Source organism: Suricata suricatta, chromosome 13 (assembly GCF_006229205.1).
Source record: "Suricata suricatta isolate VVHF042 chromosome 13, meerkat_22Aug2017_6uvM2_HiC, whole genome shotgun sequence".
NCBI lineage: Eukaryota > Metazoa > Chordata > Mammalia > Carnivora > Herpestidae > Suricata > Suricata suricatta.
Window position 1 is genome coordinate 58,031,808 of NC_043712.1, and position 26,919 is coordinate 58,058,726.

Here is a 26,919-nt window from a genome sequence, read left to right on the forward strand (position 1 = left end):
AAACATGCTCTCTTACCTGTGCTAGCTTTCAACAACGATGCTGACATTTTCAAAGTCCTGCTAAGACCCATCTTACACAGGTGTCTGCCCAGGAACATGAGTGTGTAAATATAGTTCATGATGCTGTGCACCCAAGAAGGCAAATTATTTTGATGGGATATGCCATTTTATTACACACACTACCCTTCTTACTTTGGTTTTCCTTTGCATTCTTTGAAAATGTGGCAATAAATATGTGTTAGTAATACTCACAGACTAATATCTTAGCTGGTGAGTCTACACATGTTATTTTTTCATATTTACCTCCCTTCTCTTTCCATTTAAAGAAGTTTTGCACCTTTAACTAGTAGTTATTTCATTGAAGGAAAGAAAGATTTTGTTTTCACAGGTTCTCTAGTTTCCTTTAGCAGCTGGCCGTTCTTGAGCAGCCAATCAGAACCTCCATTTAGTCAAAACTGACAGTGATTAATAGATGCCTTGGAGATCTACTTACTGATTATCTCCATCAGAAAACAGAAAGGCTTGCTGGGAATTATAGGCTCTGTTGTAGCATGCTTTAGTATTCTTTCTTATTCCAACATATCAATTGCGTATAAGTGCTTAGGGGAAGGCTGAGCTTGGTTATTAATCATTTTGATTCAACTATAAAAATTTGACCAAGACAGATATTTTTTAAGTTTTCCATATTTCTCCTCATTTCAAATACATTGCTTCCTTAACATTTAGAAGAAAATATTGTCTCATTGCCTTCCCTGAAGCATTATACACACACATACACAGATACGTGAATCACAAATACTACAAATGCAGTTATATGTATGGTAAATCTATATATGAAAAAAGCAAAATATTTCCAGATGTCATAAAACCTCTTCAATGCACACAATGCCCTCATTAGTCAGGAAGTTTAATTGAGCCAATTTGCTGGACTGAAACTTGAAAACAGCAAGTGTATGTCTAAATAGGCAGAGTGAACTGGAAAAATGCATATTCTTGGATGGAGTTTTAACAACAAAATTCAGAAAGTTCATAATTCAAACTGCAATTTCTCCTTGATCTGCTATGCCTAGATAACTGCTCTCATCATTTCTTACTTTAGAGTATTATGGAGAAGAGCACAATAAAACAACAGAAAGTAACTGCCTGCATCTGTGTTTAGAAATTATCAGAAATAAAGCTTTTGTTCCTTACGATGTGTTTTTAGTTTGTGGTTTATTTTCACTGTTTGTTTTGGGGTGGGGTTTTTGGGTCAAGCTTAGGTTTTCTGAAGTTTGTCCACAGACTGACCCTGAAAAAAATAACAATAAATATGATGAAAAATAACAGTGCAAGTGGCAGTAGTAATGCAATCTGACAAGAAAGTTTGATGTATAGTATTGTGTTATAAACTACCCTTTGCCTGATACCTTTACAACTTGTGAAATCTATAATATTCCTTCCCAATAGTTGGCACATAATTAAGCATCATTTTATTTTGTAGGAGAAGAACTATTCACGCATTGAGAAAAGGAATATGCACAATACATTAAAAACTTATGTATATATGTGTGTATGTATGTATGTTTGTATGTATTCAATCCTGCTTAATCTCACTCTCTACAAGTCAGGCTGTTATTTGGCCTGATTCAAATTACATACTATTGTTCTGAAAGTGAAAAGATTGAATTTTTTTTCATGGATAAGGGTCTCTTGAATGCACTGTTTAAAGAACAGTGGAACTTGTTAACTACGGGTCCCCGAGTTAAGGCTGATTTCCTGACAATTCATTAGGTACTCCCAGTCTTGGATTTTTCTTCTATGCTTGTTCAGTCTCCCCTTCTGGGCCAAGAGAGGATCTGCTTTCTGTCTGTTTTAGGAGTTTGATTTCAGTACGTTTTGTTCCTCTGGGTAGGTCAGCAGGTGTGTACGCACATATTACCCAGGTGGCCACTTAATGCAGCGTGATTGAGCTTGGCGGAAATAAGCAACCTTTCCCAGAGCACAGGGCTGTCTGGCTGCTGTGGCAGGTGAGCGTGATTAGCGACTGACTTTGGGTGGAGATTCCCCTGTATTCCCAACAGATGTCCCCTTAATTGAAAGCTTGTTGTGACGCTGTTGATTCTGAGAGGCCCCAAATTCCCTTTAATGTCTCTTGCTCATTAAAAATACACTTCCCGTCCTCAAAAAGAGAAGCTTATTTAACAACTGCACACACGTGGTGGGAGAGTGGGCATGCACATGCACGCACATGCAAAATCAACCTTTAAAGTAAAACTGTAAATCCCTTTCTGCCTTTCCATCAAATGCTCTCTAGCAATAAACCCTGAGGTCTGAATCACAGCACTTTGCCAAATGCTCCATTAACAGGAGTAAAATAAAAACAATGTTGCATTCTGGAATAAAACAGTGCAGGGCACTTACAGGTGCATCCTTCTGAACCGTAGAGACTCCTGGAATTATTTGTTTAGTATGTGTTCTCTGTTATAGGGGAAAAAAGAATGACATATTATTTTATGAAAAGATTATTTTACGACCAACTAAGAAAATTGGAGTGATGAGAAAATAAGATAAGGAGAAAAGAAACCAGGGATGAGATGTAGTCAAAATCATGCTTTTGAGTTTCCTGTCTCTGACTGTTACAAATAGACCACAGCTTAGCCTTGAGCTTCCTTGTGCCAAAGAGGAAAACAGAGTCGGCTGTAGGAGTCCCATCCTCTAAACAATAAAACAAGTCTATTCTTTTTGCAGAGAAAAGAGAGGCATTTATCCCATGAAGCCTCATAAAGAGAATGCTATTATTTGTGGAATCTTCCTGAACTTGGTGGTTTATGTGTGCAATTTGCCTTGGATATTTGATACCTCAGGAGGTTTTATTCAAAAGTTTTAATCATATGGTGCATGCCTTGATATATATAAATATTTATTATAATTCATTATGTATAACGGATTGCCTTTTATATCCCATCATTTCTAATAAAAAATAGTAAAGCCAAAAGTTGTGAATGGTTTTCCAGAGGGAATGATGTCAGACATTCAAGGATGTATTTATTCAACAGATATTTATTGAGCACTAGGTGAGCTCTCTTGCTACTCTCTGATTATATGAGGCAGCTCATTTCACTGTGTTCAGTAAAGAAGGAACATTTTACAATTGTATCACTAGAGTCTTATAATCTATAGCTCTTTCTCTCTGCTCTCATAACTTTTCTAAAAGCTACACACAGTTTCTCTAGTTCATCATGGCTTGTTGATATTTCCCCCTTCTCCATATTCTCCGAGCAGCACACCTCACCTCAGCTCCTGCCCCCTTAACCCTACCATAGGCTCAATTACGCAATAATCTCCATGGTGTGTCCCTTACTTTTCTGATTTAGATTTGTCCTGTTTGCAGGATCATCCTCCTGATCTAGTCATTAAATGTCAACATTTCCCAAGGATTGATCTAGATCTTCTTCTTTGTCTCTCTACTCTTTATTATTTTTTTAAGTTTACTTATTTCGAGAGAAAGAATGTGTATGCATGAGCAGGAGAGGGGCAGAGAGAGAGAGGAGAAAGAGAATCCCAAGCAGGCTTCTCACTGTCAGCGCAGAGCCCTATGGGGAAATCATGACCGCAGCTGAAATCAAGAATCTGACACTTAACTGACTGAGCCACCGGGCACCTCCTCTCTCTACCCTATACCCTTTCCCTTCTTTTCCTGTCTACCTGGCTGGTGGCTTCCATTGACATCTATATGCTGTTGACTCCTATGTAATTCTTTCTAAACTCAATTTCTCTTCTGAATCTTAGACCTAATATCCATTGATAGACCCACTTAGATGTTGCTAAGTCACTTCAAACTCAGCAAGTTCAGAATAAAATTTCTGACTTTGACCTAAAATCTGGTGCTTTTCTGGTGTTCTTAGCTTAGTGAATACAACCACTAGCCTCCAGATTGTCCAAAATAGAAATATAGACATCTTGCTAAACACTTCCCCCTCCCTCAGCTCTATGTTCAGTGTGATGGTTAATTTTAATGTGTCAACTTGACTGGGCCACAGAGTGCCCAGATATTTGCTGTAACATAATTTTGATATATCAATGAGGGTGTTTAGGGATGAATTTAACACTTGAATCTATAGTCTGACTAAAGCAGGGTGCCCTTCCTAATGAGGATGGGCCCCATTCAATCATTTGAAGGTCTAAATAGAACAATAAGACTGACTTTTTCATGAGCAAGGGGGAATTTCTGCCCACCTGACTACACTAAGTGGAGACATAGGGGTTTTCTCCCCCTGACTTTGGACTTGAACTAAACCACGGGCTCTTCCTGGGTCTTGAGCTGGCCAGGCTTTGGACTGGAACTACATCATTGGCTCTGCTATAACTCCAGCTTGCTGACAGAAGATCTTGGGATTTGTTAGCTTCCATAATTGGAACAAATCTCTCTCTCTCTCTCTCTCTCTCTCTCTCTCTCTCTCTCTCCATATACATTATATATCATTAATCGATGTTCATCTTGTCATGAACCATGTGGTATTAACTCATCTGTCACCACCAGAGTCCTATCGTTTATTTGCACCAATGTTGTAGCATCTTTGACCTTCACTGATTCCTATTCAATCTGCTCTCTATAGCTCGAGCCAAGATTTCAAAATATTTATCTGATTAATACCTCCTCACTACCCACTCTTATTTTTCCACCATAAAAGTTCTTCAAAGGCTTTCTGTTGTTTTTAGGATGAAATCAAAATCCTGAATATGATATATGAGACTCCACATAGTCTTGTGTACATATTTCTCCAATTTGCTTTCATATTACTCCCTTGTTCTTCTAGCACTTGCTCATCAAATAGTTTGTGCTTCTTTAAACATGTATTCTCAGGTGTCTGAAACATGCTTTGTGACTGAGTTCCTTTTGTGATGTAGATGCTCTCATTGTATCTGTGTGTACCAAGGACAGGATGGTAGAAGTAGTCTTCCAAGGTGGAAGCAATAAAGGGGTGTATTGTCTGTAGAGAACAGCAGTAATAAAATACACTGTTAGTCTACTCTTTATTAGTTCCTTGTGTCAGCAATTCTAAACAATGTCTTTTTGAATACATCTTTTGTTAGACTAATTTTTTAACAATAGAGGTGATTGCTACTGAGCTTTAATATTTATATACACTTTCAATCAGTATTAAAAAATTATCCATAAGCATAATATTCTATGTGGAAGTTAATCTGGAGAACTCCCAGCTACATTACTAGCCCTAAACAGACTCAGCTACAAAAGGTATTTTGTTTTGTTTTGTTTTGTTCTGTTTTGTTGAGAATAAGTTCTTAATGGTTCACAATCATTACAGCTTGTCTCAATTCCTATCATACTACATACTTCTGAGTTTAAACAGTAAATTCTAAACAACGATAGCACAGTAATTATAGGTAAAAGAAACTATTTGAGTTACCTCAGTTCTGCAATCTTGTATGATCCCTTGGAGTTTTTATTTCTGTTCAAAAGTTGAAACGGCAAAACGGGAGACAGATGTCAAAGTGTGACGATATTTTTGTTTAGAAAGAACAGTTTTAATACATACATGAAATGTTTTCCTTAATTTGAGTAATAGCTCCACAATTAAAATGTATTCTTTCATGTTTATATCCAAATTAAAGAATGACTAAAATAGTAATAACTGACCTCTACTTGAAAATAACATCATTATATTATGCTTTTACTTCCCATTGCATTGACAGAACATAGCACAATGTCGACATGAAGTCAGTACGTAATATATGCCTGTTGAAGAATGGCTAAATGAGCAGGTAATACTTAGAAACACTAGCATTTATTCCCAGTCTCTCTAACTCCAAGTGATCATAACCACTATGCCCGACTATCTTGTCTTCCCCTCTTCATTACCTACCAATAAGCATACCTTAGTTGCATAAAATTGGTAACATGGATTTTTTTTCATACTTTCATTCTTGTCATACTTCCTTTTGAAATGGGAGGAAAGGGAGAGGATGGGGAATGGAGTAGGGAGAGTATGCCTTAATGAGAATCTCATTCTTGCTAAACATTTTCCCAAATTTGGGGCAGAAGCTTACCAATATAGAGTAATTAAATGGAAGGCACTCATTATAATACTTATTCATTTAAATTAAAGAAAAATATGAGCTGTGCCAGATGTATGTAAACTCAGAATAGAACCTCTCATGTGTAAATAATATACTTCACTTGATTTTCAAGGCTTGATAGAAACAGATTGATGCTGCAAAATGCTTCATTTATTTATTTATTTATTTTACCTTTGATGTGTTATGAACATCCACTGGAGTGATATCTTCAAGAATATGTTACACAAGAGTGGATTTTTAGACTAGTACTCCCTACAAAGGCAAAGAAAGAGGAACATTCACATTTTATCTCCCAAATTTTTATGAAATACATAGCATTTTCCTTTTTATCTCTTTTCTAATTATTTGCAACCATATATCTTGTAAATTTATACTACATGTTAGCTGTAGAATGATCAAATCGTGTTCATAAGGTTTTTTCTTTCCTTTTTTTTTTTAAAGAAAAGTCTTCAGTGTTACTTTGAAGGAGGGGAACATGAATTACAAAACTGATGTCAATGAGTTTCTGAAAATGGCATGGTGTATGACCATGAAGGCTTTAAGCTAAAGAATAAACACATTGTTCAAAATTGATTATTTTATAGGGAAGGTCATCATCATCATCATAATTAACATTTGTGTAGAGTTTTATGTTTACAAGACATTTTGCTCACTCATTCGAGTTGCATAACAATGATTTCCAAGGGGAATATATGCATTAACATCCCGGATTTTCCCATCAGGAAACTGAGCTTTAACCATGGCAGTTTACTCAGAGATTTACAGAAATGCATTAAGCCAAGATTTAAATTCATCTCCACATTGAATTCTTATTTTATATAATTAAATAATACAATTTAAAAAATTATACATTTCCTGAATGCATTTTCTTGATTTTGGTAGAATTCTTCCTTTAATTTTAACAGCCCTATTGGGTATAATTTATATACCATATAAACTATCCATTGAAAGTATACAATTCAATGTTTTTTCATAAATTTGTAGTTTTGCATACATAACCACATTAAGTTTGGGACCAATTTCCATCACTCTAAAAGCTTCTGTTTTTAGTCAATTCCCATTTCTATCCTGGCTCCAGACAACCACAGATCTGCTTTCTATCTCTACAGGTTTTCCCTTTCTGGAAAGTTCATATAAATTGCATTATAAATTATGTGCTCTTTTTTATTCATAACTGGCTTTTTTCACTCAACATGTTTCTAAAGTCCATCCATGTTGTAGGGCTTATCAATAGTTTGTTCGTTTTTACTGATGGATAAGGTTCTATTATACAAATATACCACATATTGTTTCTCTGTTCACAATTTGATGGCTATTTGGATTGTTTCTAATATGGCCTTTTAAATATAATGCTATTATGAACATTTGCGCACAGATTTTTTATAGGAACATGTTTTCATTTTTCCAAAGTAGACATATAGGAATGGATTCCTAGGTCATCTGGCAAATCCATGTTTAACTTTTTACAAAACTGTCAGAATGTTTTACAAAGTTACTCTTCCATTTTTCATTCCCACTAGAAATGTACAGTTCGACTTTCTCCGTGTCCACACCATCAACACTTACTATTGTCTGTCTTGTTTATTACAGCCATTCTAGTGGGGCTTTCTTAGAATCACACTGTAGTCGGGGCACCTAAGCAGCTCGGTTGGTTACCCACCTGGCTTCAGGGCAGGTTATGATCTTACAGTTAGTGGGTCCAAGCCCCACATCAAGCTCTGTGCTGGTAGCTCGGAGCCTCTGGAGCCTGCTTTGGATTCTGTGTCTTCATCTCTCTCTGCCCCTCTCCCACTCATACTCTATCTCTCTCTGTCTCAAAAAAAAAAAAAAAAAAAAGAATCACTGTAGTTTTAATTTACATGTCTTTAATGGCTAATGAAATAGAACATCATTTTTTACTGGTCATTCATATATATTTTTGTGAAATGCCTTCTCAAGCCTTCTGCTTAATTTACTTGAGTTGTCTGTTCTGAAGGGAAAACATTCATTTTCATCATCAAGTATTATGCTAATTATGCCCTTTTTTTCGTAAATGCCCTTTTTCAGGCTGATGCAATCTGTTTTTCTTCAGTTTCTTGAAAGGTCTTATCTGGAAGGGATGTTTTTCAAAATTTCTTCTGAACTTAATGAGATGATCATATGGTTTGGCCTTTTTCCTATATCACTTATTACATTAATTGAATTCTGGACAATTGACCAACCTTGTATTCTTTGGTTAAGTCCCACTTGGTCAAGGTGTATTATCCATTTTTTGTGTGTATAAGTGAATTTAGTTTGCTAATATTTTGTCAACAATTTTTGTGTCTATGCTCACAAGGGATATTGGTTCATAGTTTTATTTTCTTGTGATTTCTTTGGTTTTGGCTTCAACATAATACCTGTTGTCCTAGAATGAGCTGGGGAGTATTTTCTCATCCTCCATTTTCTGAAACAGATTATTTTAAAATGATAAATTGATAAAATTAACCAGTAAACCAATCTGTCTTTGGCTTCTCTTTCTGTGAAGATTTTTGATCACCAGCTTAATTTATACATCTATTTAGATGTTTTTTTTTATTTTTGAGTCAGTTTTGATAATTTTGTCTCTCTAGAAGCTTATCATTTTTGTCTAAGTTGTACAATTTGTTTTCAACGTGTTCATAATTATGTTTTATTATATGTCATTATATATATTGTTATATGTAATTGTATAATTCATGGTTTATATAATTATGACAAAAATATTAGCCTTTAAATTTCTGTAAGGTTAGCAGTGATGGCCTTTGTTTTAGTTCTGATTTTAGAAATTAGTGTCTTCTCTCTTTTTATTCTTGGTCTATCTAAAGGTTTTTCAGTTTTGTCAATATTTCCAAAGGATAACTTTATGCTTTGTAAATTTTCTCTATTGTTTTACCTTTATATACCATTGATTTCATTTTCAGTATTATTTTCTTCCTTCTGTTTGTTTTGAGGGCAGTCACTCCTCCTTTTCTATTTTCTTAAGGTGGATGCTTAGATTACTGTTTTAAGACTTTTCTTCTTACCTAATGTAGATTTTTATTGCCATAAATTATTCTCCAAATGCTATCTGCCTCCCATAAATTTTTAGTATGTTGTATTCATATTTTCATTCAGTTCAATGTGTTTTTTAGTTTCTTTTTATGTTTCTTTGCCTCATAGGTTATTTAAAAGTATTTTGTTTAACCTCTACATGTTTGTGTATTTTCTAAATTTTTGTTGTTGTTGATTTGTAACTTAACTCCATTGTGATTAAAGAACATTCCTTGAATAATTTCAGCTTTCCATTTAGTTGTCTTCATTTCCTCCTGCATATACATTCTTTATTATTCCTTGGTGTCATTTCCTTTCAGCCTGATGAAATTCCTCTAGTATTTCTTGTAGTGCAATTCTGCTAGCAACAAACATCTTAGTCTTTGTCTGCTTTGGAATATCTTTATTTAATCTTAAGTTTTCAAAGATAGCTTTGCTTAATATTGAATTCTTTACAGACAATTTTTTCAACACTTTGAATTCCACTGCCTTCTGGCCCCTGTTACCTCGATGAGAAGTTATCCATTAATTACACATTTGTCCGATATACAATGAATTATTCTTCTCTTCCTGCTTTCAAGACTATTTTTCTTTATCTTTAGAGTTCATCAGTGTGGCCATGATGTTTCTAAGTTAGAATCTCTTTGTGTTTGTCCTAGTCTGATTTCTTTAGCTTCTGGAATCTGCAGATTTTCTTTTTTTCATCAAAATTCAAAAAGTTTTCAACCATTATTTATGTTCCTTTCCTTTGCTCTTTCCCTTCTGGGATTCATATCATATATATGTTTGCTGCCCTAATATTATCTCACAGGTTTCTGAAGTTATTAATCTTCCTTCAATCTCTTTACTTTCTATTCTTTGGATTGAAATTTTTCTTTTGATATCTCTTTAGGATCACTGATTCTTTCTTCTTCTATTCCTCATTTTCTATTGAGCCCAAGCTGTGAATTCTGATCTTTGTTATTATATTTTTCAACACATGAGTTTCTATTTTTAATACTTTTTTCTTTTATTTATAATGCCAATTTAATGACTCAGTGTTATATTTTCCAATGATTCTTAAGACATGGTTTTATTCATTGATTGCTTTTGTCATAGCTTCTTTGAAGGCTTTGCCTGTAAATTCAGCATCTAGGCCCATTCAATTTGTATTGACTGTATTTTTTCTGAGTATAATACACATTTGTTTTCTGTTTCTTTGCATATCCTAGAGTTTTTGTTGGCAATCAAGGACCTTAGATAATGTATTGCAATAACTCGAGAATCTGATTCCTCCCCCCTCCCCCACCCCCTGGAACTAACTTTTTTATCTGTTTGTTTGATTTTATATTGGTTTGTCAGTGATTTTCCTGGGCTTAATCTACAGACTCTGTCTCTAATGTACTGTACAAATGGTGATATCTCTGCTCAGTTATTTCATCCTTATTTTTAGATTTTAGCCCAGCTTCCTAAGGACTGCCACTGTGTCTACTTAGCTTAAGTGTATGCTTGGCTCAAATTTGTGCTCCAACACCCCAAGCCAGTAAGAGTTCCACACTCTGCTTATAAATATGTATGTGGGTTAGGGAATGTATACAAAGTTCAGGCAATTTTTAATTCTGTCCTAACTTTTACTGTTCACCACATTCTTCCAAGTCTCCCCCGCATATGAATAGACTTGTAGACATCGAGAGACATGTGGAGACCTTGGGTCCTCTTAGGTCTCCCCTGCCCATGTGCAACTTTCCAGCCAACCAGGAATATGTAGAGAGTTTATCAAGCTCCTCTATGCCTCTCTCATTTTCAGGATCTCTTTGTCAAATTTCTGGATAGTCATAAAGTCTGCTGCTTGCCCCTGTGGAACTCCTTCCACTCTAAGATAGGAGGGCTGCAAACTTTTTTCTTTAATTGTTACCAAGTTTTCTCTTCTACTAATAATTCTTTAGGCATGGATTTCTCAAATTAAGTAAAGCTGATGACTTTAACAGACAGCCCTGCCTTAGCAAAACTATCGTACTGACCAAATTGTGGAAGTAGAGAGGGGAGGATGTGGACCAAATGGAAGGAACCCCGGGCATTAACACCACCAATTCCCATTGTTCTTCCCTGAAGTTCAGTACTTTTTATTAAAAATTGTTTCTCAATTGGTGTTTTTCATAATTTAATCCAAAAAAATTGTTTTATTATTGTTTTTTATGGAGATGATTTGTTAACTCCTTTATATTCTTGTGCCTAGAAGTCCCATTTTATTTTGGAAAGAGTGGTTACTATTATCCAATTAGAGTGGTGATGATGTCTTGATGGGTTTTTAAACATTTCCTCTAATGTAGTATGTTAGTGGGAAAAATGTAATAATGATAAAAATTAAAACAAATAAATTCCTACCATTTATTGGTTATTTATTTTTGTTGGTGTGTCATAGCATTATCACTTTATAAGGTAGATAATTTCATCACCTCATAAGGTAGATAATTTATTCCCATTTTACAGATGAGGGAACTGAGGCATATCAGGACAAAATAACTTCCTGAAAGTTATGCTGCTAGAAAGTTGTATTGCCAATTATCTGTCTTCCATGTGTCCTCTTCATAGTTCACTCCAATGAATTGCAAAAGTATTGTGGGACAAGGTAGAATAATTACTTTGCTCCATCAATTGCCAAAAAAATAAAAGACAAAAAGAATGCTGAATCTCTTAAAACTCAAACTTCTAAACTTTTGTAAAAGTTAAAAGTAAACTTTTATTTTTAAGTAAAAATAAAAGATCCTGTTTTAACAGCTTTTAAAGGTTAAAAAAATCATCATCTGATCAAGGAATCTCCAAACTCAGAGCATAGGTTCTTGAAAATACAGAATTTGTCATGTGCATGTTGCATTTATTGCATTTAAATAAATATATGCCATGTAACTCTCTAAAATTCAGAAATATAAATTTATCTACATTTATTTACACATATAAAAATAAAATATAAACCTAAACTATGCACACTTAAGACTAAACTTAGAAAACTTAAACCTTCGTGTTCCAATAAAGTTGGACCAGAGTATTACCTATTCTTCCATTTGATAATGCATGGTACACGTTAGCAACACAGACTTGATTTGTTTCCTTGGGGTCATTGTGAATAAATCCATTGGGCCATCCACCTGCAGAATATGGGCAATATCTCTTTGTCAAGACAAATTATTCTAGGCCAGCCCAGGGAGGAAGAGAGGTAGGCTTATTCTTTATTCTCTGAAGAGTGCTCATAGTTCTCTATCTTTTTTGAACATTTAGAGGAAACATAATGCATCGGGAGGGCCATAATATATACCAAAAGAATAATACTTCTGAGGGCAATCAGAGAGTACCCATGGGAGAAAGGTCAAGAGAAAGACCAAGTTCATACATATCTATGAAAAGAGGAACAGAAATGCAAACTGTGGCCAAATTAAAATTACCACAACATTCTTTATTTTAGAACTGCTTGATTTGTTTCAGTCACAAACACTGGATTGATTTGCATGTTACATTAAGTTTTTGAACTTCATCTTGACTTAGGGCCACTCAACCAGAAATCACTGGTAAGAATGACCTTGGAGTGTTTTACTTTATTTCTTCATACTCATAATTCAAATCTTTCATGTCATTTAAATCTGTAAGAGTTTTTCTTCTAGCTTTGGTTTTATTTTCTTATAGTCTTGCCAACTTTCAAGTTTGCATCCTCAGCCAACTTTTTGTGTATACACATCAAAAATGTCCAAACATGCTCATTTCAGTGTGAAAAAAATGTGTATGTGTATTTATGTACCAGAAAGAATTTAGGTGAGTTAATTTTTACCTCAACTTTATGAAAATATGAATTTTAAGTGTACAGTAAAATATGGGAGTTTCCCAACAAGTGCAATTATTCTTAAAGAAAAATGTTAAAAAAATCACAGTAATGCATGATTACTTGTATTTTTTACAAATTAATATGACCAACTAAATGTAATGTTCAGCCTTTCATTGAATCCAAATTTGGAAAATAAGGATTGACAAAATTAGAAATTTTAATGCAGATAATGTATTATAAAGTAGCATCATGTCCATGTTAAATTTCCTGAGTTTTAGAATTTTACTCTGGTTATATGAAAGAATGCCCTAGTCTTCTTTTTTTTTATGTTTTTTTTTTTTGAGAGACAGAGAGAGAGAGTGCAAGCAGGGGAGGGTCAGAGAGAGAGGGAGATACAGAATCTGAAGCAGGCTCCAGGCTCTGAGCTAGCTGTCAGCACAGAGCCTGATATGGGGCTTGAACTCACTGATGGCTAGATCATGACCTGAGCCGAAGCCGGAAGCTCAACCAACTGAGCCATCCAGGCGCCCCAAAAAATAACCTAGTCTTATGAGATGCATATTGAATTATTGAAAGATGAAATGTCATGATGACTGCAACTTACTCACAAATGATTCAGGAAGAAGGAAGAGAAAAAGTGATAAAATAAATGTGGTAAAATATCCACAATTGGTAAAGAGAATGTGAGTGTTCATTGCAGTAATTTTGTTGGCTTCAATTTTTTTCAAAATAAAAATGTTGGAGGAAAATAAATAATTGAAACAATGTTATACACATAACTAGACAATTTTATTTTTGTTGCTTTAATTTAAGCACTTACCACTATAAACTGCCTTGAATTATTTTTTAATAAGAGGGACAGAAATATATAAATAATTGAAATACAAAACAAGATTTAGGTCAAATATAAATCTCAGGCACTTTACCTGTGGCATATTGCTTTATAAAATCGTTTTATAAATAGTAATTGAATTTCACAAAGTTTTTAAAGAAGAAGAATTATAAAAATATCAGCTAGGCTTATTGATAAGTAATCTAAGCTTGAAGAGAATTACTTTCTATGATTTATTAAAATGCAACATTGAACTATTTTTGCTTGTTTTTACTTTAAAAGAAGCTTATAAAATAGTCTGCAATGTTTGGGGATGTTTAATATTAGAACTTATTTTTATTCCAACATTCATGCATAATGTTATTGGAAATTTTTTTCAAAACTACAGGTTTGAAGACATTAAATTGATTTATATAGTCCAAATCCACATCCCTCCCAGGAGCATGTATAACTTAGAAAAATTATCACTTAATGACTTCTAATACTTTAAAGAAGACTATTAGATTAATAAATGACTAAAGTTAATTCCATACTTTCTCTAGCAATAATGGAACTTTTCCTTGTACATGTTTCTGATGTTAACTACAAGTCAGTTGCCCATCATAATAGAATGTGATTAGGTTTTGGAATCAGACTCCCAAAACACTCATTAACTGTGTGACCTTAGGCAAATTCTGGTTTCCTGAATTTGGTGAGACTGGTTCATTATTTGACTTCCCATTTTTCAAGACAGAACAAGATAAGATTTTGATCATCATTCTAAATTTATACTTTTTCCATACTTCCCCCCAAAATGTGAAGCAAATGAAAAAATATTAGGAAAATATCAAACATTTTCATTACAAATATTACCTTCTCAAAAATCTTAATAGACAAAGAAATTACACTTGCCGTAAATGGGTTTTTAAATCACCCTATACTATGTGTTATATACACAGATACAAAGTCCTGTTTCTCCTTTTTCCTAGAAGCTTACAGCCTATGGCATTATTTGTCAAACTTTTAAGTACATGCGAATCGCCAAGCATCTTGTTAAAAATGCAGGTTATGGTTTAATAGATCTGAGATGGAGCATGAGACTGAATTTTTAACAATCTCCCAAGTCACAGTGAAGTTACTAGACCACCAGCCTGGTCCACAGTTTGAAAAGCAAAGGAGTCTAGCACAAGTCAGTGCTGCACAGAAGCACATGCCCAGAAACTTTGGTGGAAGGCTAGATGATGTTAAAGTTAATAAATAATATATGAATAAATACATGTATGGTATGTAATAATATAATGTTTATTAATTAACAACTGAAGGGAGAATGTGTGCATTTGTATAGAGAAGCACTAAATTTGAATCTGTTATTTTTCAAAAAGGAAAATAGAAATTAACAGAATTTAATGGACTTACTCAGATATGAAGCCATAGAGCTGGTACTTAGGCCTGTGCCTCCGACTTTAGTTTCTGGAAGGATTTTCTAGTCTTTCACACCTATGAAAATTAGCAGTATAACATTTTTTGAGAAAAAAGTAAAAGGAATGATAAAATCAGATCAAAGAGAGCAATGAGATCTCTAATGAGATCTAATGAGAAGGTGTCTGCAGATCTGAAACAATGAATAATATGATGTCGTTACAAAGTAGTTCCAAGTATTTTGCTTTCTGGTTTAAATTATGCAACTGTGGCGCATTGATTAGGAGGGGCCAGAGAGGTAAGGGAAAGAGGGTGGTTCTGGGAATTAGGATACCTAAGTTCTGGGGTCCATTCCCCTACTATTTCTGCCAGGAGCTTGGACAAGTTATTTAAATTTCTTGAAGCATCTTGCCTTTGTTTTTCATCTGTAAATTGAACATAAGAATCATTGCTCTACTTACCCCATGCTGCTGTTGTGAAGCTACTGATGTAGAACGAATGTGTGAAGTTAACAGTGCTCTATAAGTGAGTGTATCATTGTTTAAGCCGTGTTCTTTCCATTGTCACCACTGAAGAAAGGGAATTTTACCATAAACCTATTTCTGTCTTTTCTGAAGCTACTTGTTTCAGCTTTCATGGTCAAAAATCAAAGTTCAATCAACATGGTTACTAAAAAAACATTGCTGAAATCAAAGGCTGAGCTGAGCATTTGTTTTACAACTAACACCCTATTCGGTAATGGAATATATCCCTATATTTAATTGTCAAGCAGGGCTTATTTGGTTTGTTGCCTACAAACGTGACTGTCACGTCTTAGCATTTTGAAAATTCTGCAGGAAGTCCATGTGGCTTCATACTATGCAATTGTTACCACAACATTGTTACCATGTCAGTGTACTTAATTCTTTCGATATCACAACTGGAAATTGGTGGAGTACCACCACACGGTCAAACTCTGACCAAATGGTGACCTGGACCAAGGGCTGATTGTTCTAAAAGAAGCAATAGTATGACTCGCGAAATAAGCAGCTTGGACCACTTAGTTTATAACATGAAATTTATGTTTGTTTTGATTAGGCTGAAAAGTACACTTTAAAGTTATTCTTACATTGTTTTCAGATAGGCAGTTAGAAATCTTGAACATTCTAAGCAAAATCCAAAATGTTCTTTTGCTGGCTTGAAAGTCAGTATCTCCTTTACTGTGCATATTCAAAAGATATGAAAACCATCTATAAGAATACATGTTTTATGCATTATAAGAAATATTTTGTTATCTTTTAATAATGGGTGTTCTCCACACTAATACCCTTGAACCTAATTTCTTTGCTCATATAACATTCTTAACAAACTACTTACATAGAACTGTCACATAAGTCACTCTCTGTATTAGAGATTTTTTTTAAACGTTTTATTTATTTTTGATACAGAGAGAGACAGAGCATGAAAGGGGGGAAGGGCAGAGAGAGAAGGAGACACAGAACCGGAAGCAGGCTCCAGGCTCTGAGCTAGCTGTCAGCACAGAGCCTGACGCGGGGCTTGAACCCATGAACGTGAGATCTGACCTGAGCTGAAGTGGGAGGCTTAACCCACTGAGCCACCCAGGCGCCCCTGTATTAGAGATTTTTAAAAATGGTGAATAGAATAGTCCGTTTCCATGCTTAGTAATGGTTTGGTACACGTCTACATTTACCAAACAGCTTTGTGAAACATTTCAAAAAGGAATAAAAATGTACTCAAAAAAAGATGTGCTCAAACATGTTTGCAATAATTTGGATTTGTTTATCACAAAGTTTCCTGTTTTCAAATCTTTTGTTTGCTCCCATAAAACCTTTAACAAACATTTATTGCTCTTTAAGTGTCTGGATTTTAACACGATGAACTTTTCCCATTTGACAGTCTGAGGCACCATGCTGACTGCGAAGCCCTCACCCACAAGGACACTTACAGCATGCACACATAAGCATCTGGGCGAGATTTTGCAGTCCCCATGGTGACACATCACAAATGCTAGTAAAAGGAGAAACGCTCACGTTTGCGGGTTCCAAGCATCTACTCCAGTCTAAACACGGGCTGTTTTCTTTAAACCACCCTCAACAACTCTCCCACAACTGCTTCTGGCCATTAAATTACCATCGCTTGCAGGATGGGGAAAGCAAAAATGGAAACAATCTGTTTTGCGAGCACTTTTCCAGCAAATCTGCTCTGAGACCTTAATGCCACCACCCTCCTATTAGCTGCAGTTGCTGTCTGTCCACACTCTAAGGTGGGGAATGCAGTGATCTGTACTTGAGCAACAACAGCAACACTGCAGACACCCAATCCCATCTCTTGACTTGTACCACTGCTTGAATTAAAGTTTGAGAGCTCAGTCGATTTTTAAATTACAGAAACACAGAGTCCGTTGTGTTCAACTCCCCTTCCTTCAGACCTGTTACCTTTAGTTTTAACGTGTTGTAAATTAAAAGAGAGAAACACCTTTTGAGGAACTCAGGTTGGGAATGATAATTATGGTGTTCTTTGATTAGACCCCTTCGAAGCATATGCCAGATGACTTTATAAACCCTGCTCAGCAGATAAACAATGTTTCCATCTTCCCTGGTTCTCTATTAGCTTGGTATTGGAAAACAAGAGCTTTAAAGAAAGAAAGAGAGAAAATGACTTGACACAGAACTTTATGGAAGGAGACATTTGATAGGTGGGCCACTGTTGCAGATAATCCAAAAAATGAATTTTCACATGACATTAAATGTTCTATTTATATTACATTATTGCTAGTTTTCCTTTTTAGATATTATATTTTCCTTTTTTCCAATAAGTTGACTGAAACATGAAAAGTAATCTTCTTATATATAAAACAAATGCATCTTGATAAATAAATAGTAAAATCCAGCACTTTAAATCTCCTACTTAATATGACCTTTCACAGATTACTTGTCTATCTGATATGCATGGTTTTCTGCATTCTGTATCATCAGGCCAACATGAGCAGTAATTGAACAATATATGTTACCAGTGGGGGAAAAAGTAAGCCGGTTGTTTCTGAAAACTGGAAAAAAAATACATCAAGATTTTATCCTTGACCAAGTCTTATGAATTAGATATTCAGTTAGTTTAAAGTATGAAATGCAGGGAGTTGTGTGGGTGGTTCAGTCAGTTAAGCATCTGACTTTTGCTTTTGGCTCAGGTCATGATCTCATGGTTCGCAAATACCAGCCTCTTGTCAGGCTTTGCACTGTCAGTGTGGAGTCTGCTTGGGATTCTCTCTCTCCTCTCTCTCTGACCCTCCCCACCCTCTTTCTCTCAAAAAAAAAAGAAACATTTTTTTAAAGTATATGAGGGGCCCCTGGGTGACTCAATCAGTTAAGCTTCTGACATTTGTTTTTGGCTCAGGTCAGAATCTCACACAGTCTGTGAGTTTGATCCCTGAGTTGGGCTCTGCGCTGACAACTTGTAATCTGCTTCAGATTCTGTCTCCCTCTCTCTCTGCCCCTACCCCATTTGTTCTCTGTCTCTATTCTCTCAAAAATAAATAAATATTTAAAAAATTTAAGTATGTGATGCAGAAAATAAAAATCTCACCCAACCTCTGTTTTTTTTTTCAAATTTAGGTTTTTGAATGCCATTTTGTATATGTACAATGTAATGCAACATGTTTATTAACTGTATTCATTATTTTGTCATTATTCAACTCAATTTATGTACAATGGAATTATGTAGCATCATCTTCATTTTACTAAGAATTGTCAAGAAAAGAGCCAGAATTGCCAAGCTATCTGTCATGGGGGTCATTCTGCATTAGGTTTTCATCCCTGAATCCTCAGTCTTTCAACTTCTTCTTTCCTCATTTCTTTGCTTTCAAATACAGTTCTGGTGTCATATTAAAAGTGAAAAACAAACTCCCTTCCCTTTAGGAGCGTATAATTCAGCAGAAAAACAACATGTCTTTTTATAGGTGAGGAAACGAGTTAAAATGAATAATGTGATATAAATCAGGCATAAGAGTTGAAGGCATGAGAAGTAAGCCTGACTATAGACAAGTAGAGAGAACTTCCTGAAAACAGTGGATCTAGTTCAGGGAAGGGAGAAACGGATGTGGATGAATGCAGGAAAGGACTTTTGATGGTCATGATTCAGCCAATGAATCAGAAACAAGGTGTCATGGATGTTGACCGCAAACTTGAACACAATCAGCCTTAATTTATACAGCACTTTACAAAATACTTTGGGCTACATTATGTCATTTGCTTTTTACCAGGATTGTATGATATACATCGATGGAAGGAGTGTCACTTATCCTCATGTGCTGAATAATGGGCTTGAGAGCAGAGAAGTTTGGCCAAGCTCAAACTTTACACACTTGAGAAAGTGATAGGGCTTGAATCAAGTATTTGGCCAGCCAGCGGGGCATTCTCTCCAGTGCTGTCCATGCCCACTTGCTCAGCCTCTCTCTCACATTCTTTGAGGAGGCTCTTTCCTTCTTGGCCAGGTCTCTCTTCAGGGTCCCATGGAAGCAGTGTTCAGCTAGATTTTGAGTTCTGGGTCCACCCTGAGGTGTGCCTCACTAAAAGAATTCCTTTCTGTGTTGATTTATCAGTATCTAGTACCTCGTGAGCAGGGACCCCTTTGAGCATGCCAGAAATCTCTCAGGGCAGTCCTCAATCTTTGGTAGGTTTTTTGTATGTGCTTTTCCAGCAGACACCATGGCGCATGGCAGCTGCCCACAGAGCTTCCCTTCACGTTTCAAACCTCAGAAGTCCTTCCTGATCCCTTCAGTTGGCGTGTTTTCTCCTATCTAAAGCCCAGCCCACCCAAACCATACCTTCAGGAAATTCTAACAAAAAATTCTCTCTCTTTTGAAAACTTCTCAAAAATGCTTACAATCTTTTCACTCATTTACCTGTTATTCAGTCTTCGAGTACTTGAGAAGAATGTTCATATCTAAAACCTTTCATATTCTCCACAGCATGAAGCCAAGAGTATGTAAGCAATATTTCTAAATTGCTGGATTGGGCTCTGTGTTTCTACCTCAATGAAATGAAATAGTATGGTTATAGTGTGTGAGTTTCATAATAAAATTAAATAAAAATGACTATCAGCAAATATGATTTATGCTCATGCATTTAATAGGATTTTCTATAGATTAACGGTTCTCCTACGTTTTGTTTTTATCTTTTTAGAGAGTGGCATTGTTTAATTCACTTTAGTTGATTATAGAAAATTGGAACTAACCTGATGTGATCTCAAAACAAGTATGCCTACTATGTCTTTGTTTTCACTGAGTTGATTGGAATGATCAGTTTCATTATTGAGGAATAAACCTGACTCTATAATATAGATTCTAATGAAACTAAAGGAGATATTTTATGTGCCTATGGGAGGCTTTAGCACTGTACAAATTAATTGTACCCTTTCATAATCTTTCTGGAAGTTACATATACACAGGCCACTCGAATTATGAAATTAAGCCTAAAATAATTCAGGTCACACAGACTAGGGGGTGATATTATCTTAGGATCACCTCCTCCTTCCTCTGCATTAATCTATTGCTAAAGCAAACAGTTTTATTACCTTTTGCCCCAGCATTTGTTCATGGTGATAACTAGTTCCAAAATTTTTACTGAAGTTAGATATTAGGTTGTGATTCTTTATAATGAAATTTCATTCATCACTGAGCCATTGTTAAATTTCTAGTGTTCCAGGTGCTATTTTAGGGTTGGATAAAATTTCTGCCATCGATATTAGTTTCAGCAAATGAACAAACCACAAGTCTGTACTTTTCTACTCTATTATTTTAAGCTTAATGTTATTAGAAGCTATTGTGCTTGGAGACAAAGGCAATCATGTCCACAACCAATTCGGATGGCAATAGGAAATTGAGAAAGTACTTTAATAAACAGATGCTTCCTTTGCTTTTTTAAAGAAAATCATATTTATTTGATCAGCTTTTTCCATATAATACAATCTGCATTCTTAAAAGGTAATCATTTCCCCCAGTTTATTCTCTTAAATGAAATCACAACTGCTCAGAGATGCATTTTGCCTCACCCCATGTCCTCACTCACTCTGATGTGTGGAGTTAGGCTGAAAAGAGACAGAGAATGAAATTCCACAAGTGCTTAGGATGTAGAAGAAGAGCAACTGGAGTTTTAAATAGCTCTCCTGATTTTTTTTTAAATTTTTACAAGAGAAAACTACAGGGGGCAGCAGATATTAACAGGCGCTTAGGATCATCATGAACCTTGAAATTAACAAGTGCTGGGCTGCTCAACCTCTCTCTGATGGAAATGCCCAAATGTAACCTGAAATGTTTCATTTTCTCATTTCTTTTGTTTCAAGATACATAAGAGTTAAATCTGGAAGGCTTTTTCCCATCCATCTTTACACAGTACACTAAAGTCTAGAGGCACCCCTCATGTTTCAACAGTGTTCTTTGTCTTCTTTAAATTCTGCAATCAAGTGTGATGTGCTGAAGTGACATGGATTAAATGCCTGGGATCATCTGAGCATTAAAGTGAGGGCAGCAGCACAGGAACTGCATAGAGAGGGTAAGCCGTGTGCTAGAAGGGGCATTGTGTCCTCTCTCTATTTTATTTACTCAGAGAGAGTTGAGTACTGTTGGACCTTCCTGAAACGTCTGCCACACTCTTTGAGGGTTTCATTTTCTGAGAGAGTTTCCGAATACTTGTTGTATTTAAAATGAAACACACTTGTCACTGAGTTCCCCACCCCTCCAAAAAAAGTTCACAGTGTTTTTCATAAGGACAGAGAAAGTGAATGCACATTACCCATTATGCTTTTATTTTGAAGACCAAAGAGGGTGCCCAGACCCTCTTAGCAGGCATTCATCTTATCCTGGTGCCTCTTAAAAAATAATACCTCATAGGGGCATTTGGGTGCCTCAGTCAGTTAAGTGATGGACTCTTGGTTCTGGCTCAGGTCATGATCTCATGATTCATGAGATTGAGTCCCATGTCAGGATCTGCACTAACAGCTTAGAGCCTGCTTGGGATTCTCTCTCCCTCTCTCTCTGCCCCTCCCCTGTTCACTCTCACTCTCTCTCTCTCCCAAAATAAATAAATAGGCATTAAAAAAATAATATCTCTTAAAGACTTGGTATAGTCTATCCTGCCCTTTTCTGGGAAAATTGGAAAAGCAGAGAAGGAAGCATTTTTCATTCTTTCATCTACCTCTTCTGTGATCTCCGAGCTTTAGATTCCTTGTTTTCTATCACTGCCAACTCTTGCCTTCCCTTATCTTTAATTCTTAATTTATGTTAGCCCCTGGGTTTATTTTTTTCATAATGAAATATACACATAAACAGCAAGGCACAGGATATGTAAAATCACCTATGAACCCATCAACTCAGAGTAAATAAATGATTTTTCCCCTCTGTCAAATAGCTTTCTTACACTTTTTATTGCAGTATAGCATGCATTCAGAAAAATAAACATTTAGCAATGGTAAATGGTAAATGACTTTTCATAAACATAAAACTGAAAACACTTCTATTAACAGAACCCAGATCAAGAAAGAAGACATTGCTGGCACAAGACAACACACATTCTGTGTGCCTTCATGATCTCTACCCTCTGTGAAATGTATTATCCTGACTCCTACCAGGATACATTGGCTTTTTTTTGGTTTCAGTTTGTTTTTATATAAATGATACAGTATGTACTCCTTGCTGTCTGGTTTCATTTTTTCAGCCTCATGTTTGTGACATTCATCCGTACAGTAGCATGTAGTTATAGATGGTTTATTCTCATTGCCGCATTGTATTCTATTACATGCATTTTCCCCAAATTACTTACAAAAATGAATGATAGATATAGTAAGAGTGAACTATGTATACTATCAATTATTTTTACTCATTCCACATATGTAAATGTATCCATTTATAAATACCAATCTATAACTTGCTCTCTTCCCTCAATACTAGGTTACAGATATATTTCCACTTTGATACATACATACTTAATCCATTTTAACTTTTGGATTGTGGCTCACTGAACATGAAACATTTAAAAATGTATATTCTGGGGCATCTGGGTGGCTCAGTTGGTTAAGCATCCGACTTCAGCTCAGGTCTGTTCTCACCGTTCATGAGTTCAGGCCCTGCGTCAGGCTTTGTGCTGACAGCTCAGAGCCTGGAGCTCGCTTCAGATTCTGTCTCCCTCTCTCTCTGACCCTCCTCAACTCACACTCTGTGTGTCTCTCTTTCAAAAATAAATTAACATTAAATTTAAAAAATATATATTCAATTGATGGCCATCTACATAATATCCTTCTTGTATCTGTGCATGGTGCATACCTGGAAGTGCAATCTGGTCAGAGAATGTGCGCCCTTTACCTTCACTGCGTTGTGCCAATTGCTCTCAAAGCAGGAGTAGCAGAAAGCTGTATGAATCCCCAATGCTCTACATAAGTCAACAGTTAGAAGTATCAGATTTCTATTTCTTTGCCTGTGGCTTGGTTTTGCAAACTTATTGGGGGTAGAATGGTATGTCCCTGGTCTTGTTGAACGTTGTGGTAATTTAAACTGCTGTTTCTTCAGATCTCTTTTCCATACTCAGACTGCTCCACTCTCCCTACAAATTTTGCAAGTGATAATACTGATATCTATCTCCCTTTCTCTGCTGTGAATTCACAAAAAGGGACTGTAGTTCAATACATTGCTAATCCATCCAATGCTAATCGGTCGACCAATTCTCTTTATCATCTCCCTCCTATCTCACTATAGTTGGCTTCCTGCATTTCACTGAAAGGAATGTCAAGATTATCAATGACATCTTGATTTCTATGATTCACTTTATTGTCTTCATCTTATTTCAAGTCTAGCGACCTCATGACTGTACCTACACCCTTTCCTCATTTATTGAATACCGGGTGTCTTTTTGATTCTCTGGGTCTTTGCATGTTACTACCTGCTAAGACTTTTCCCTCTCCCAACATCAGAACTAGTGGTTCCTTTTCTGGGCTCCCATGAAACTTTGGCAGATGTGTGTGTGTGTGTGTGTGTGTGTGTGTGTACCTATACCTATACCTACATATACACAATGATTTAATCTTTGTATTATTATTTTTTAAGTTTATTTATTTATTTTGAGAGAAGGGCATGGGAGGGGAAGAGAGAAAAGGAGAGAGAGAATCCCAAGCAGGCTACGCACTGTCAGCACAGAGCCTTATGTGGGGCTTGAACTCATGGACTGTCAGATCCTGATCTGAGCTGAAATGCGAGAGTTGGATGCTTAACCAACTGAGCCACCTAGGCACCCCTCAATCTTTATATTATAATTTCCATTAACTAAGATACAAGAGATTTTGAAGGACTGGCATTTCTGCATCCCCAGTGCCTACCAAGTAGTCTTGGCAAATGTTTGGGGAGTAAATCAGTAAGTAGGGCAAGCATTTCTCTGGGGGTTCTTCCTGTTCTAGCACTATGGTACAGAGTCTCAGATGATGAAAATAGGTCTTTTCCCCACTACACTGCCTCTCCTACCCATTTGCATAGATTGTTCTCTCCCTACTGGAGAAGTCTTGTGCCAGAACCCAAGGGGTTCAAGATGCATTCCTGTCACATGCTGAGAAACAGCCAGCTGGTGGAAGACCTGGTCTCACTGAATCCCCTGCACTTAGGGCTGGGCCAGCAGAGTTGCAGATGAAACCTTTTGTGGAATTTCATCCCTTCTCTTCCATTCTTTAAACACATATACTGGAAAAAAGAAAAAAAATAGGAAGTGAGGGAGAAGAAAAGGGAGTATTTGAATGAATAATAAGAAAACAAGAACTCACAATGAAATGCTCGGAAGTGAAGATAATCATAGGAGATTTTAGCCCACTTACAAGAGTGGAGATGAAATTACATACGTATATGAGAGACATGAACTTTTATTTAGATCACCTAAATCTATGCAGCTCCAAGACTATTGGATACCAAGGTAGTTTTAAGCTGTCATTAGTGACATTCTTCTTTCTGCAAGTAGTTCCTAGACGTCTGTGACCATCACTGATAAATGTTTTCAGGGCCCCACATCTTTTTTTAAATTTTTTTTTAAATAGTTAATTGTCAGATTGGTTTCCATATAACACCCAGTGCTCTTCCCCACAAGTGCCCTCCTCCATCACCACCACCTCTTTCCCCCTCCCCCTTCCCCTTCAATAGTCTCTCAGGTTTTGCGTCCCTCTATCTCCCCAACTGTCTTTCCCTCTTCCTCTCCCCCAGATCCTCCATTAGGTTTCTCCTGTTCTCCCCCCTTCTAATAAAAGGCACCACTAACACACTTCCCAGCCCGCCTGGTCGTGTCCTGTAAGATGTGTGAATGGATCCTGCTTCCATCACTACATCTGAGAAGCAGGGGCAGAATTCAGGCCATTGTATAGCTTTCTTACTGAGAAGACGTTGCTGTTTTCTAGAATCATTACTTGCTAATTTTAAATTAAATCATATGCTGCTAATTTGTGCCTATAACGGATGACTTTTTTATGTATTAGCATTTTATTTCAGATCACACTTTTCCATGTCCATTAAAGTTCCATGTACATTAATAGTTACCTTAAAAAGGATGTTCGACTAATTCAAAGCACAGAAGTTCTAAGGGAGGTGCATAACACCCTGTCTGTTCAAATCCAAGGACTAATTGATTTCCCAGGGGTGTTGATCTTTATTCTTAAAGCAATAAACTTCACTTTAAAATAACCCCTGTGACTTAGTTACATTTTAAAATGATAAACTTCACCCCTTCAGTAATCCCAAAAGGCTGTTGAACTGGCTCTAAGTCTGAAAGGCCTCTTTTGCTCATTTTCTCATGGAGACAGGCAGCTGTTGAATGTGGCCTCCTTGCTCCTACATGTTAACCTATTTCACAATGCAATAACAAATGTAAATAGGCAATTATAATAGTACTTTGCCTCTTAGTGCCCAAGGTTCCTGGGAAAAATTGCTGTGAATTATGAACGCAGATAGATTATCTGCATACTTGCAGTGGCATTGAAGACAGGATTCTCTTAAAGAAAAGTCACATGCAGCACAAAATGGGAATGGAGACAGCTTCAATTTGTCAATAAACTATTAAAAAATAAAATAAAATAAAAAGGAAAGAAAAATGTTTACACACACACACACCAAAAGAATAGAGATGTTTAATGGCATCTGAAAATAACTACTGAATAAGGACATGAAAATAAAGACAGTTTCATGCAAAGCTCCAAGCCACCCATTATTTAATATACATTTTTTAATAGCCACACTGCCATGCAGATTTGGTCCTGACACAAGATATAGGTTCTACATAGTGAAGGGCCCTGTGTCACTTATGACTCTTCAGGTAGAGATGAAAGGAAGCACTAAGAGCTATGCACATTGACAAGATCTCTGCCAGAGACTAATGACTTCTCTTTTTGAATTAAAAAAAAATGTTATTAAATCTTGAGTTTTAATTCCATTATAGTTAACATACAGTGTTATATTAGTTTTGGGTGTACAATATAGTCATTCAACACTTCTATACAACACCCAGTGCTCATCACGAGTGCCCTCCTTAATCCCCATCATCTATTTCACCCATCCCCCCAGCTCCCTAATAGTAACCATCAGCTTGTTCTCTAGAGTTAAGTCTGTTTCTTTTTTTTTAATAGTTTATTGTCAAATTGGTTTCCATACAACACCCAGTGCTCTTCCCCACAAGTGCCCTCCTCCATCACCACCACCTCTTTTCCCCCCCTCCCCCTTTCCCTTTAACCCTCAGTTCATTTTCAGCATTCAATAGTCTCTCAAGTTTTGCGTCCCTCT